At 39.6% G+C, this 12,369-nt stretch overlaps 1 protein-coding gene across 1 annotated transcript in view; it reads right to left on the reverse strand.

The window, feature by feature from the left end:
• The window catches only part of TSPAN11 (tetraspanin 11), a 190,584-nt gene extending 178,582 nt beyond the window's left edge, over positions 1 to 12,002 (reverse strand). The window contains exon 1 of the mRNA XM_001372627.5: positions 11,423 to 12,002. The gene's annotated coding sequence lies outside the window, so the exon portion shown is untranslated. The remainder of the gene's footprint in view (positions 1 to 11,422) is intronic.
• Between the last annotated feature and the right edge of the window lie 367 nt (positions 12,003 to 12,369).

The following is a 12,369-nucleotide window of genomic DNA, read 5'->3' on the forward strand; positions in this document are numbered from 1 at the left end:
AATAATGGAGGGACAGCTAGGTAGCACAGAGGATAGCATATCAGGCATGGAGTTTGAAGAATCTAGTTTCAAACTTTGTCTCAGACACTTCTTCGATCTGTGACCTTGGGCAAGTTACTTACCCTCATTTTCCTACCCCTTGCTTTTTATGTCTTTGAGTTGTTACTAAGATAGATAGAAAGGGTTTTAAAAAGAAGAGAAAGGAAAAATATTGTGGGGTTGAACTAGATAACCTTTAAAGCCTCCTTCAATTAGAAAGATCTGATGATTCTCCTAAATAGCATTAAATAACTATCACCAGTAGTTGGAACCCATGCTATACTTCTGATTTCCTTCCTCTCCCAAAATCTTGTCTGCTAGGTGCTGCATTTCTCTATAGTTGTTTTCCTTCCTTCCTCTTGAATTTTGGGGTTGGCATTATTCATTGACCTTAAATAATTTGGAGTAGGATCTCTTTGGGAACATTGCCAAAGGGCTAGCTTCAAAAGTCGATGGATGCCCAAGTTAAACAGGATGAACATGAGAGCACCCCCTTTCTATGTAACCCTAGACTGTGGTGAGAGGACATGGCCAAGGGAGGGGAAAGGGAGGAGGGAAAGATGAGCAATCCAAAGGTGGTCTTCTATTTTTCTTTCTGTAAGAATTACTTTTTTCCATTGTTATCACTGTATTTTTGTTATATTTTGGGGTGCTTTTCTTGTATGTTTGATGGTGGTGGGTAGAAGAAATGATACCCTAAATTACCCTTCACTCTGTTCTCTTCTCAAGATTCACAACACACACTTTTTTAAAGAAGCAGAACATTGGCTTCAGAGTCATAACTAGGTTTCAGTCACAGCTCTTACACTTAATTGCTATATATGCAAATCATGGGATTTAGAATTGGATCACTAAAGTCAATCATATAGCCTAGGGATCACTTTGACAACTTAGTAAAGTTTGTCGATCCTTTCTCAGAAAAATACTTTCATTTTAAATTCATAAAACACATAGCATCACAAAGAAAAGCAGTTACATTGAAATACAATTATCAAAAGATCTTTTGGGGAAAAAAGTCAAGTTCATTGGCTTAAGGGGTTCTTTAACCTCATTTCATCTTTTGGGGACTTAGTTTTCTCATATGTGAATTTGGGATAATAATACTTATCCTATTTATTTCACAAGCCTGTTGTGAGGAAAGCATTTCATAAACCTTCAATGTTATGTTATGATTATTTGTTGCAGAACCTGATTTACAATCTAGGTCTCTCTACTCCCTGTCTAGTAATCAGGATAAAAATTACAACCGATGGAGTCCTTTCCTCAAACAGCTGATATTTCTTTTAAAAATATTGTTTTTATTTATTTAAAATTTTTTATTATTTATTTTTAACTTTATTTTCTTTTAAAATTTTGGGTTCCAAATTCTCTCTCCCTTTCCCACCCCTCCATCACCCACTGAAAAGACAAGCAAATTATACCAATTATACGTGAGAAATCATGCAAAGCATTTCCATATTAGCCCTATTGCAAAAGAGTAACAAATAAAGTAAGGAAACTGTATTCATTTTGCACTGAGAGTTCATCACCTCTCTCTGGAGTTGGATAGCATTTTTCATCACGAGTCATGCTGTGTTGATCGGAGTAGCTAAGTCTTTCACAGTTGATCATCAATACAATACTGCTGTTATTGTGCGCAATGATCTCCCAATTTTTTTTTTTACTTCACTTTGCATCAGTTTGTATAGATCTTGTCTTGTTTTTTCCTAAAACCACCCCCTTGTCATTTCTTATAGCACAAGAGTACTCCATCATAATCATACATCACAACTTGTTCAGCTGTTCCCCAAATGACGTATCCCCTTGATTCCAAAATATTAGCCACCACAAAAAGAGCTGCTATAAATATTTTGGTCTTTTCCTTTTCCTTTGATTTCTTTGGGATATAGACCTAGTAGTGGTATTGCTGGATCACAGGGTATGCACAATTTTATAGCCCTTTGGGGACAATGCTCTAAATTGTTTTCCAGAGTATTTGGACCAGTGCACAACTCCACCAACAATTTATTAGTATAACTATTTCCCTCATTCCCTTCCAACATTTTTCATTCCTGATACATGCAAGGAAGTACCTCAGAGTTTTTTTAATTTGCCTTTCTCAGATCAATAGTGATTTACAGCATTTTGTTCATCTGACAATAGATACCTTTGATTTCTCCTTTTGAAAACCTGCCTATTTATATCCTTTGACCATTTTTCAATCTGGAAATGGAAGGGCTTATATTCCGAATGTACTTCTTCTTCTTGTATAATTTCAGAGAATTGACATGTAGTGAAGATAAAGGTCTTTTGAAAATGCAAAGCATGCTGGAAAAGCCCTTTTATTTAAATCAGCAATGATAGTAATCATAAAAATAGGTAGTACTGATATGACACTTTAACTTCAAATTTCCTAAATGACCAGGAGAAAGGGACAGTTTCAGAAGCTATCAGCAAAAAGGTACTTTACCAATTATTGTTTTAAAAAATGCTCTTGTTCTTGACATCCTGCATGGAATGTTCAATTAGTGCCCTCAGGAAATCTGTTTCCTCACATCATCTGCTAACTTCTCCCTGATCTACATAGACATCAGCAATGCTGTGTCATAAGAGTAATTTCCCTGCTGTATCCCAAATCCCTATTTCTTCTTTCTATCCCTTTAGGAAATCACAAAATCAAGAATTTTAGAGCGAGGAGGCATTTAAGACCAACCTAGAGCTGAACAGAATTTGCAATATGACTAACATGATCGGTGATCATCCAGCTGCTGGTCAAAATCTCTAGGAGTTGAAATCTACCACTTCTCAAAGCAGCCTGTTCCATTTGGGGTCATCTCTGGTGGTTAGGAAGATTTTCCTGGCAGCATACCTAAAGTTGTCAAGGTGACTCTCACCCACTGACTTTCTCTGACCTCTGGGGCCAAACAGGGCCAGTCTAATCCAGCTTCCACATCATAGCCTTTAAAAGCATGAAGACAACTGTAATGCTCCCCCACTCTCATCCCTGCTTGTCAATTCTTCTCTTCTTCAGGTTAAATATCCCTGAATCTTCAACTGGTCCTCATAGGCAATTGACTCAAGACCCTTCACTTTTGTGTTCACATGCATGCTTTTGGACACTCTCTAGCTTATCAGTGCTCTTCTAAAAAGTGTTGGACTAACCATTCTCAAAGGCAGAAGAACAAGGACCTGATATGTAATTGTTTCCCCACCTCTCTCTATAAAGTAGCCATGAATGTTAACCATTTTGATTTAAGGAACACGTATAGAGAACTCAAAACATCTTGGTCATGGACCCTTATTGTAAATCTACTGATCATAAAAGATCAAGTTTACCTTCACCATTGGGTGTTTCTGGAATTATATTATAGAGTCCTAGACTTTGAGCTAGAAGGGACTTTAGAAGTCATCTAGTCCAACCCCTCATTTTATAAATTAGGAAACTGAGGCCCAGAGAGGTAAGGAAGTTGATCAAGTTCACATAGACACACAAGGTCACATAAGATTGTAAAGTAAGTGCTCTTTCCATAATACCAAGATACTTCTTCGGAGTCCTTTAATATCTAATAATAATGGCTACCATATGCCACTTCTTTTTTCCTTCTAGTGTTGTAAATGAGGGTGAAACAGATCACACAGAGAATTAATCCTGGGGCCTCTGAATCCATACCTAGAATTCTTTCCATATTATTCTTGCTCTATCCATTTTATTCTCTCTTTCTCTCTGTATATCACTCATTGTTGATGATTGCTATTACTCTTTACATTTGGATTTGAAAAGTTCCAAAGAATTTGAATGCAATATTGTTGAAATGGTGCTGAATTTAGAGTTAGGAAAATTGGGTTTGAATTCCAACTTTGATTATTATTGGCTATGTGACCCAGGGCAAGTTATTTTTCTATCCCCTCCTTTCAGTTTTTTCATTTTTAAAATAGGGCTGATAATATTTTTATTATCTAACTTACATAGGGTTGTTGTGAGGAAAGTGCTTTGTAAACTCTTAGTTATAATAGAAAAGTCAGCCAACAGAAGTTCTGGGTTTTAGAGTCAGAGGATTGGGGTTACTAGCCTAACTCTGCTTCATTTTATCTGTCCAGTGATCTTTCGGGGCCTCAGTTTCTTTTCTGTAAAACTAGGAGGGTTAGATTAGATAGTTGTCCAGGTCTCTTTTGACTCTAAAATTCTACAGGGATTCTAAGATTATTGCCTCCTGGGAAGTATCTATGCTGATCAGGTGAACAACTGTGAGGATGCCTGGGGTCTAACTGATTAGACTTTTCAGATCTTCAAGTCAATTAACTTTTGAATAGAAACAATATTCTTGGTTAAAGGAGACTAGATATTAACTTCTTAGTGATAAGCAACATTAGCATAATATACAAACCAAGATAGGCTACAGAACAATGTTTAAAGGTTTACAATCCTTTGAGTTGAAATTAAATGTACTTTTTCCCACAAAACTTTCTATGAATCTATTCCTACTGTTAACTCAGTTCTTTATCATTTTAAAACATTATATCTCAGGCTTCTAACTAGTTTTTGGCTATTCATCCATTCCAAGTGACCACTTGCTAGATTTCCAATCTTTAAAGTAGCCCTTGAAAGCCTTAACTCTCTGATTAGTCTTCTCAGAAACTGTTTTAATTCTCTTTTTTTATTTTTAATTTTCTCTCTCCCTTTCATGTTTCCCTCTCCTTCTTCCTCTTCCTCTCCCCACTTCTGGCTCTGTTTTTGCATAGAACAATTTTTTCCCATTAAGTTCAGTTGCCCCAAATCTGCTTTCCCTTGTGACTAATGGAAGAGACCCTCAAACAGTTACAAGTTATTGGAACGGTTTCTATACATTATATTTTCCTGTGATTATCTTTTCACAAGAGATAGATAGATAGATAGATAGATAGATAGATAGATAGATAGATAGAGAGAGAGAGAGAGAGAGAGAGTGTTTCCTTAGGAACCAAGTCACCCCAGGCTCAGTTTTTGTGTAGAAAATTAATTTGTATAGGATTGGATAATGGATATTCAACTCCCACTGATTTTCCCACCCATAACTTGCTCTAAGTTAGAAACTTCTTAAAGATATCATATCATTTTTTCTTTCTTTGAATATATTAGGGGCACCTATGTGGCTCAGTGAATTGAGAGTGAAGCCTGGAAACAGGAGGTACTAGATTCAAATCTGGCCTCAGACACTTCCTAGCTGTGTAACCTTGGGCAAGTCATTTAACCTGCATTGGTTAGCCCTTACTGTTCTTCTGTCTTAGAACCAATTCATAGTATTGATTTTAAGATGGAATGTGAGGATTAAAAAAAAAGGGATTATATTAGACAAGTTTGACTAGGCACAATGGGTAAATTTATTAACCAGTTATATACATACACAGAGATATGTATATGAACACATATATATATGCACATGACACACATGTATGTATGTGAATTAACTTGAATATTCTTCCTAGAATCAGCTTGTCCTGCCTCTACTCCAAAGCTTTCTCTAGTCTACAATGAGTTCTCTGTTTACTGAATTCCAATGGCACTTATAATCAGGACCATATAGTTTAGTACCAAATTACTCTCTAATTTAGTCTTGTCTCCTCAACCAACCGTGTGGCCCAATTCAAGCAGGGCCATATCTTACATTTCTTTTCCTTCTCTCCGTAGGTGCCGGACACATGAGTTGCTCAGTAAATGCTTGTGTAATTTATGTGCCATTTGCCTGACCCCTCTCACACCATGGAGGCTTCTTTCAGTGATCATTTCAGTGGTTCAATTGGTCTCAACCCAGTTCTTTGGGAACACCAGTATTTGATTCTGGAATTTTAAAGGAGAATTTATGTCTGTGTCATGTATGTGTTTTTGGGTGTAAAAGAGACTTCTCTGTTTCCTTTGTAGGTCTTGTCTTTTTTTTAAAGGTCAAACTCAAGGAGCAGCCCAAATTTAGGGATCCTATGAACAATGGAGTGTTAGCATGGTGATCTTCTATTATCTGAATAAAATGGATGGTTTTATACTCTGCATTTACCCAGGTAAAGGGTTTACAGAGGAAATTCACCATGGACATACATGTAGCAGAAAAGGAAAGTTTAATCTGTATCATTACATTTCCCCCCATCACGTTCTAAAGTCTACATAATGAACAAAATAATAAATCAAGTCCTGATATGTACTTTGCTGATTTCAGAGGTGTAAATGCTCATACTGAAAATTGAACAGTTGGTTCTCATGAGCCAACTCGAGCTAGCTCTAGCACACTTCTACACGCAGCCATCATTAACTACATATTAAGGTCTTAAGAAAAGGTTCATTTTCACTTTTTCCTTGGAATTCACACCCTGCTCATGACCTTCACACATCTTATCCAGGAAACACACACATTGCATCTAGAGAAGAAGGATTGGAAGCTTGAAAAGAGGGTCAATTAGAATGCAAAACTTAAAAAAAATGCTAAAATTATTTTACATGTAATAGATCAAAAATAAGATATATTTAAAAAAAGAAAAGAAAGCCAATCCATGCTGTTGATAAAATGACTAAAAGCAGGCCATGCTCCTCTTAGAGAACAAGACTCACCAAATATGAACTGAATGAATATCTTCTAGATATAAAACTATAAGTTGGTTGCTGAGTGGCTTCTATTGATTGCTTCCAGAAGCAGATTAGATGGGACTATCACAAAATATGATTCAGACTGGGCCCTTACTCATGGTGTAGAGATGGCAGAAGAATGGAAAATCATCATAGGGAGACAGATAGTCATCACTAACCATGTGGCAGTGCGTTCAATTCTCTGCATCTGTATTGTCTTCTTCATGGACATTCCATAGCTCAATACTTCCTCCTTTCCCAACTATGGCCACTTCCTAGAATATGATTCAACAATTGATAATGTGTGATGTAGGAAAGGCAGCCTATTAGCTTGGAAAGGGGTCCTGGATTTAGAGTTGTAAGACATGAATTCTAGATCTGACTCTGACAGTGCTACAGAAAACTTTGGGAATTCAGTTTCCTCATCTTTAAAACAGACCAAATGAGCTCATCTAAGAGGTCTTCCATCTCCATAAGTTCTTGAGCTCTGTGAACAATATTTCCCATTTTGTTAGATTTGTCCAAATGTGAGCAAGGAACATAAAAATCTCTTATTAATGCATGAAGAAGGGAGAGGTCACTTTTTGTCAGGGAAATCAAGGAAGCTCCATAGAGAAGGTATTATTAAGCTGGGCTTATTTTAAGGAAGAGAAGAATTTCAACATGGAAAAATGAAAGGGGTAAATTTTAGCTCTGAGAGACAGTCTGTATTTAGATAGAGGAAGAGGGAAAAGACTACTTTGACTGAAATATAAAATGTATAGAAAGGCAGTTATGGAAGATGAGGGTAGAAAGACAGGTTAAAATGAGACTGTGCCTGAAGGCCAAAGAGACTCATTAATGGTTCTGAGTAAGGAAATAGCGTGGTCAGATTTGTATATTATTATGATTATTTTGGTCATGTTACTCCCCTAAATTGGGAAAGTAAAGTCTAGAAGCAGAGAGAATTACTTATAAACATGTTAAAATAGTTGAGATGAGAGGTGATAAGGACCAGAGGTGTGGTAGAGCATATTAGAGAAGAGAGGAGGGTAGATATAAAAGATACTGTAGAGGGGCCAGCTAGGTAGTTTAGTGGATTGAGAGCCAGGCCCAGAGACGGGAGGTTCTGAGTTCAAATTTGGCCTCACATACTTCCTAACTGTGTGACCCTGGGCAAGTCACTTAAACCCCCATTGCCACTTTTCTGCTTTAGACCAATACACTATATTGATTCCAAGATGGAAGATAAGTTTGTTTGTTTTTTTAAAGATACTGTAGAAATTGAATTGCTCTGATTGGCAGTTGATGGTAGCATGTAACAGAGAGGAAAATTGCAAAGATGATTATGACTTTCCACCATAGTGATTGGAAAGATGGCGATACCTTCTACAGAAAATGGAAAGTTAGGAGGAAAGACATCTTATTGGGGAAATATGATACTTAGGGGTCTGATTTTTCTTTCTTCTATACTCCATCATCTGCTGGGTTGTCTTCAGGGAAGTCAGACTCATTTCAATATTAGCCTCAAGAAGAAAGTCAGTAAACAAAAATATAATATTATCTGTTTAAAATCAAACGATTTTAGGGATCATTCATTACTTTGGCTCTCTTGGTTATTTCCATTGTACTTTTTTAAGAACCTTTATCATTATGAAAAATAATTGATGATATATAATTTAATATATATTTCTGCCACTACCTCTAGGTCGTCCTTTTATAGAAACATGGGATTATTGCTCAGTGTAATATAATAGATAGCTTCTAGACTAGAGAAAGCAAAGAGGATCTGTGACAGTGATGGCATGGGTGCCAAAGATGTCACAAAGAACACTCTCTGTGCATGTGTGCCTCCCTGTGCCCTCTGCCAGAGTTCATTACTAGAAAGGCAGAGGGGCTAAGGTGGAGCTGCTCCCTTCTCCCTCTCCACCCTGGATGACATTTTTTCATGTCACCCTTCCCTCTGTCCAGCAGCCCAATGGGAGCTCTCAGTGGATAATAAGGTATATGGCTCACAGATGACAGAGCTGGAGAGGAATGAAGCACTTGGGCCACTCCCCTCCCCCTCTCTACACTGGCTGAGAAAATACCTCACTTCACCCTCCAGCCCAATGAGAGCACTTTCTCCCTCCCCTGTGTGGAGTAAAGGGGGCAGGGCACAGCACACAGTCTCTAGGGGGTGGTGGTGGTGGGAAGGGGTTCAGCACTTGGTCTGGGGGTGGGGTGGGGGCAGGGCTCGGCATTCCATCTCTAAAAGGTTCACCATCACTGATCTAGGAAGTGTCTTGGCATAGTTCTCTTCATTGTACTGAATTCCTTGGACACCAAATTTGTATTGAGCACCTCCAGTGTGTGATAAGCATTGTAGGAAAGATAATGCTACTTCCAATTCTCAGTACCAGTTACTTGGGGCTGTCTGTTCATTCCCTTACATCTATTCTGGTATGTGTAATGGAATAACTAATTCAACCTACATGATAACACCCAACATTACAGCGTAGTATACTGGAAAGTGTATTTCACTGGGAGTCAAAACACCTGGATTAGAATTCATAGGCTCTTATGAGCTGGGCATATTATTTGATTTTCATGACCTTATGTTTCTCCTTTGTCAAATGGGGACCAAAGTATGTAATTAAGTTGCAATGAGGTCTAAACTCTAGAAGTTGTTGAGAATGGCATTTTGGACTTGAAGTTGAAGGGCTAGTTCTGTCCCCTGATTTCCTGTTATGTGACCTTGAATAAGTTATTTTTTCCAACTATGCCTCCATTCCTCCAAACATGCTCATATATATATATATATATGTACATATATATGTACATATATATATATATATAAATTAGACACTATCCATGCCAATAGAAAGAGAAGTATTCTGCATAAGGTTTTTTTTTTCTTAACCTTTATCTTCTGTCTTGGTATTAATTCCAAGACATAAGAGTTAGCAAGGGCTATGCAAATGAGGTCAAACGAGTTTCCCAGGACCAGGAAACTATGAAGTATCTGAGGCCAAGTTTGAACACAGGTCTTCCCAACTCCAAGCCTGGCACTCTATCCACTGTGTTGCCTGGATACCCCTGGTATCATTCTTCTAATCAGGTAGAATCAGATAAAGTGTAAATAGAAGTATCCGTATTTGTACTCCCTCACAAAGTCACAATAGCAGACCCCAGCAACTAAATAGCATATCCAGAAACTAGATACTATGTACTCTATCCAAACATTTCATACCCCAGATCAAATATCACTTTCCTTAGACCAAACACCTACACATTGGACCCTAGAGAGTAACATGGGCTACGCACAGCACATGGTAGGCGCCTCTGTAACATCATAGAAACCACACACGTAGAGATAACATACCCAATGGACACATCACATGCAAACAAACACACAGGCTACCCTGCTATGCACAACTCAGGTTGTCTTCCCTATAACTGTATTCCAGTAGGTTCATACAAGTAAATCATAGAAATAAACCCCAGAACTCCCATTGCTTCATTCAGAGTTTTACAGAATTGATCAATCAATTAACAAGCTGTAATTACACTGCAAAAGCTTTGGCCAGATTGCAATATAGAAATACGTGCAACAATGTGCTTCTTAGCTCCTGATACAAGTGGCCCCAGAGCTCAGAATATGCAAGCAGGATCACAGAATGACAGCTGGACCATCTATCTAGTTCAAGCCCCTCATTTGACAGAAGAAGAAACTGAGGTCTAGGGAGGTTCAGTGTCTTGCCCAGTGTCATAAAAGTAATTATAGGATAATAATGGTCAGAAGTAGGGCTTGAGTCCAGATCCTCTGATTTTTCCCAGTCAATAACTTTTTCACCATGCCACTCTATAGACAACCAAACTTACATATACACATATGCATGTGCAGTTCTGCATCATTCGCAGACAATCATGCCCATAGTTACATTTTCTGTCAATTTAATGCTATTTTATTTAGAGCGCTGTGCTGCGTTACTGTACAAAAGGGAATTATTGTGGCTTATAGTGCTTCTGTCCAGGATCAGAATTATAAGGGGCTTTAGAAATTAGGTTAAACTTTTCATTTAATAAATGAGGAAACAGAACTCCAGAGAAGGTAAATACTTGCCAAAGATCACACAGGCAGAAAGTAGTAGAATTATAATTAGGATTTAAGTCCAGGCCATCATTTCTAAAGATTAAAGAGAGTGACAGAGTGACAGAGACAACAGAAAAGGAGGAGGGGAGAGATGGGCAGGAGAGGGGAGGAAGAGAGAGAGAGAGAGAGAGAGAGAGAGAGAGAGAGAGAGAGAGAGAGAGAGAGAGAGAGAGAGAGAGAGAGAGAGAGAGAGAGATTCTTTTAAGTTACAAAACCCCACAGATTCAGAGTTGAAAGGAAGGTATAAGATGGAAGGGTCACAATGACATAAAGCCCAAACAGACAAGGACATTGCAGACACCAGTACATAGATGAGAGGGAAGCACTCTGGGGCGCACACATACACACAAGCAAGCACGTCTCAGGTTTCAACTGCTTTTCCTGCCTGCCTTGGCAGAGCTGGCCATAACTCAGCAGCTAGCTGCCCTGCCTCAGTAGTAGAACTGTCTGGAGGTCACCTCCTCTTTTGCGCAGGGAAGCTGCAGCCCAGTCGGGGCCCCCGAAGCGTGGCTCTTAGCAGGGCTTTGGAAAGCACTTACTCCTTCCTCCTCCAGAGTCCCCGCCCCATCCCTATGCCACGCTGGCTGCCCCGCCTCCCTGCAGTGTGAGGCGAGGGTGGGTGGGTGGGTGCGGGTATATACTTGAGTCACAGCAGGGTGCTTGCTGCCCCCCCCCCCAATTCCCTGCAGCCCCTCACTTACCAGGGGCGTTGAAGCTCGAGGTTCTCTGGTGGAAGAGATTCTGAGCATGGGGAGGCAGAGATCAGCCGCTCCCCTTTGCTTCACATCAACCTTCTTCTCTGCCACCCCCTTTTCCCCCGCCCCGACTTCTTCTCCCGCCCTGAGAGGTCAGGGAAGGGGCATTCTGGGCAGACCTATCCTCAGACTGGAAGCCCCAAGCTGTCTGGGCTTCAAGGCTCGCTGCCTCGGGGTATTTCCTTCCTGACTACAGCCAGACACGAACTCAACCCCTATGGCATGGACTACTGTCCCTTCCCCACGCCCCTCTTCAGTTCTCCGTCTCTCTCCTCCTCCTCTTCTTAGCTTCACAAGGAGGACATTCACTGGGGGGCCTCAGCAGACAGTCTTTTTGTTCTGGAGTTTGGCATTTGGCTTTTTTAATTCAGGGCACACAGAGCAGATCTCGCCCGAGTGTGGGACAGCTGGGATGTTGCCTAGGGAAACCTTACAGATGCCGAAGAAATGGAGGGGTGGAGGAGGTGGGGGGTTGCCAAAAATGTTTTTCTCTTCAGCAACCTCTTTGGGTCCTTCTTCTCATTCTTGTCTCCCAGCCCAGCCCCCATCTCATTCAGAACTGCTTCTTCCTTAAGTCAAGTTTCCAGGGTCAGATCGCAAGAGTTTTTGTTAGCTTCTGTGAAAAGTTAGGAAGAATGGGAACGAACTCACCACAGAGAGAAGGGAAAAGGACAAATAATCAGGGACCAGCAGAGATGGCTGGAGAGGACCAGGGAGTAGGGATATTTTGCAAGTAACTTTTGGGGTGGAGCGGCTCTGTGTTGGAACTCCTGGGGTGTGGTTTAACAGGTGGAGATTGTGGGAGTAATAATAATAGCTAGCATTTATATAGCAATTGAAAGTTTGCTGAGTGTTTTACATAAATTATCTCATCTCATCTTCACAATAGTCCT

Source organism: Monodelphis domestica, chromosome 5 (genome assembly GCF_027887165.1).
Source record: "Monodelphis domestica isolate mMonDom1 chromosome 5, mMonDom1.pri, whole genome shotgun sequence".
Lineage (NCBI taxonomy): Eukaryota > Metazoa > Chordata > Mammalia > Didelphimorphia > Didelphidae > Monodelphis > Monodelphis domestica.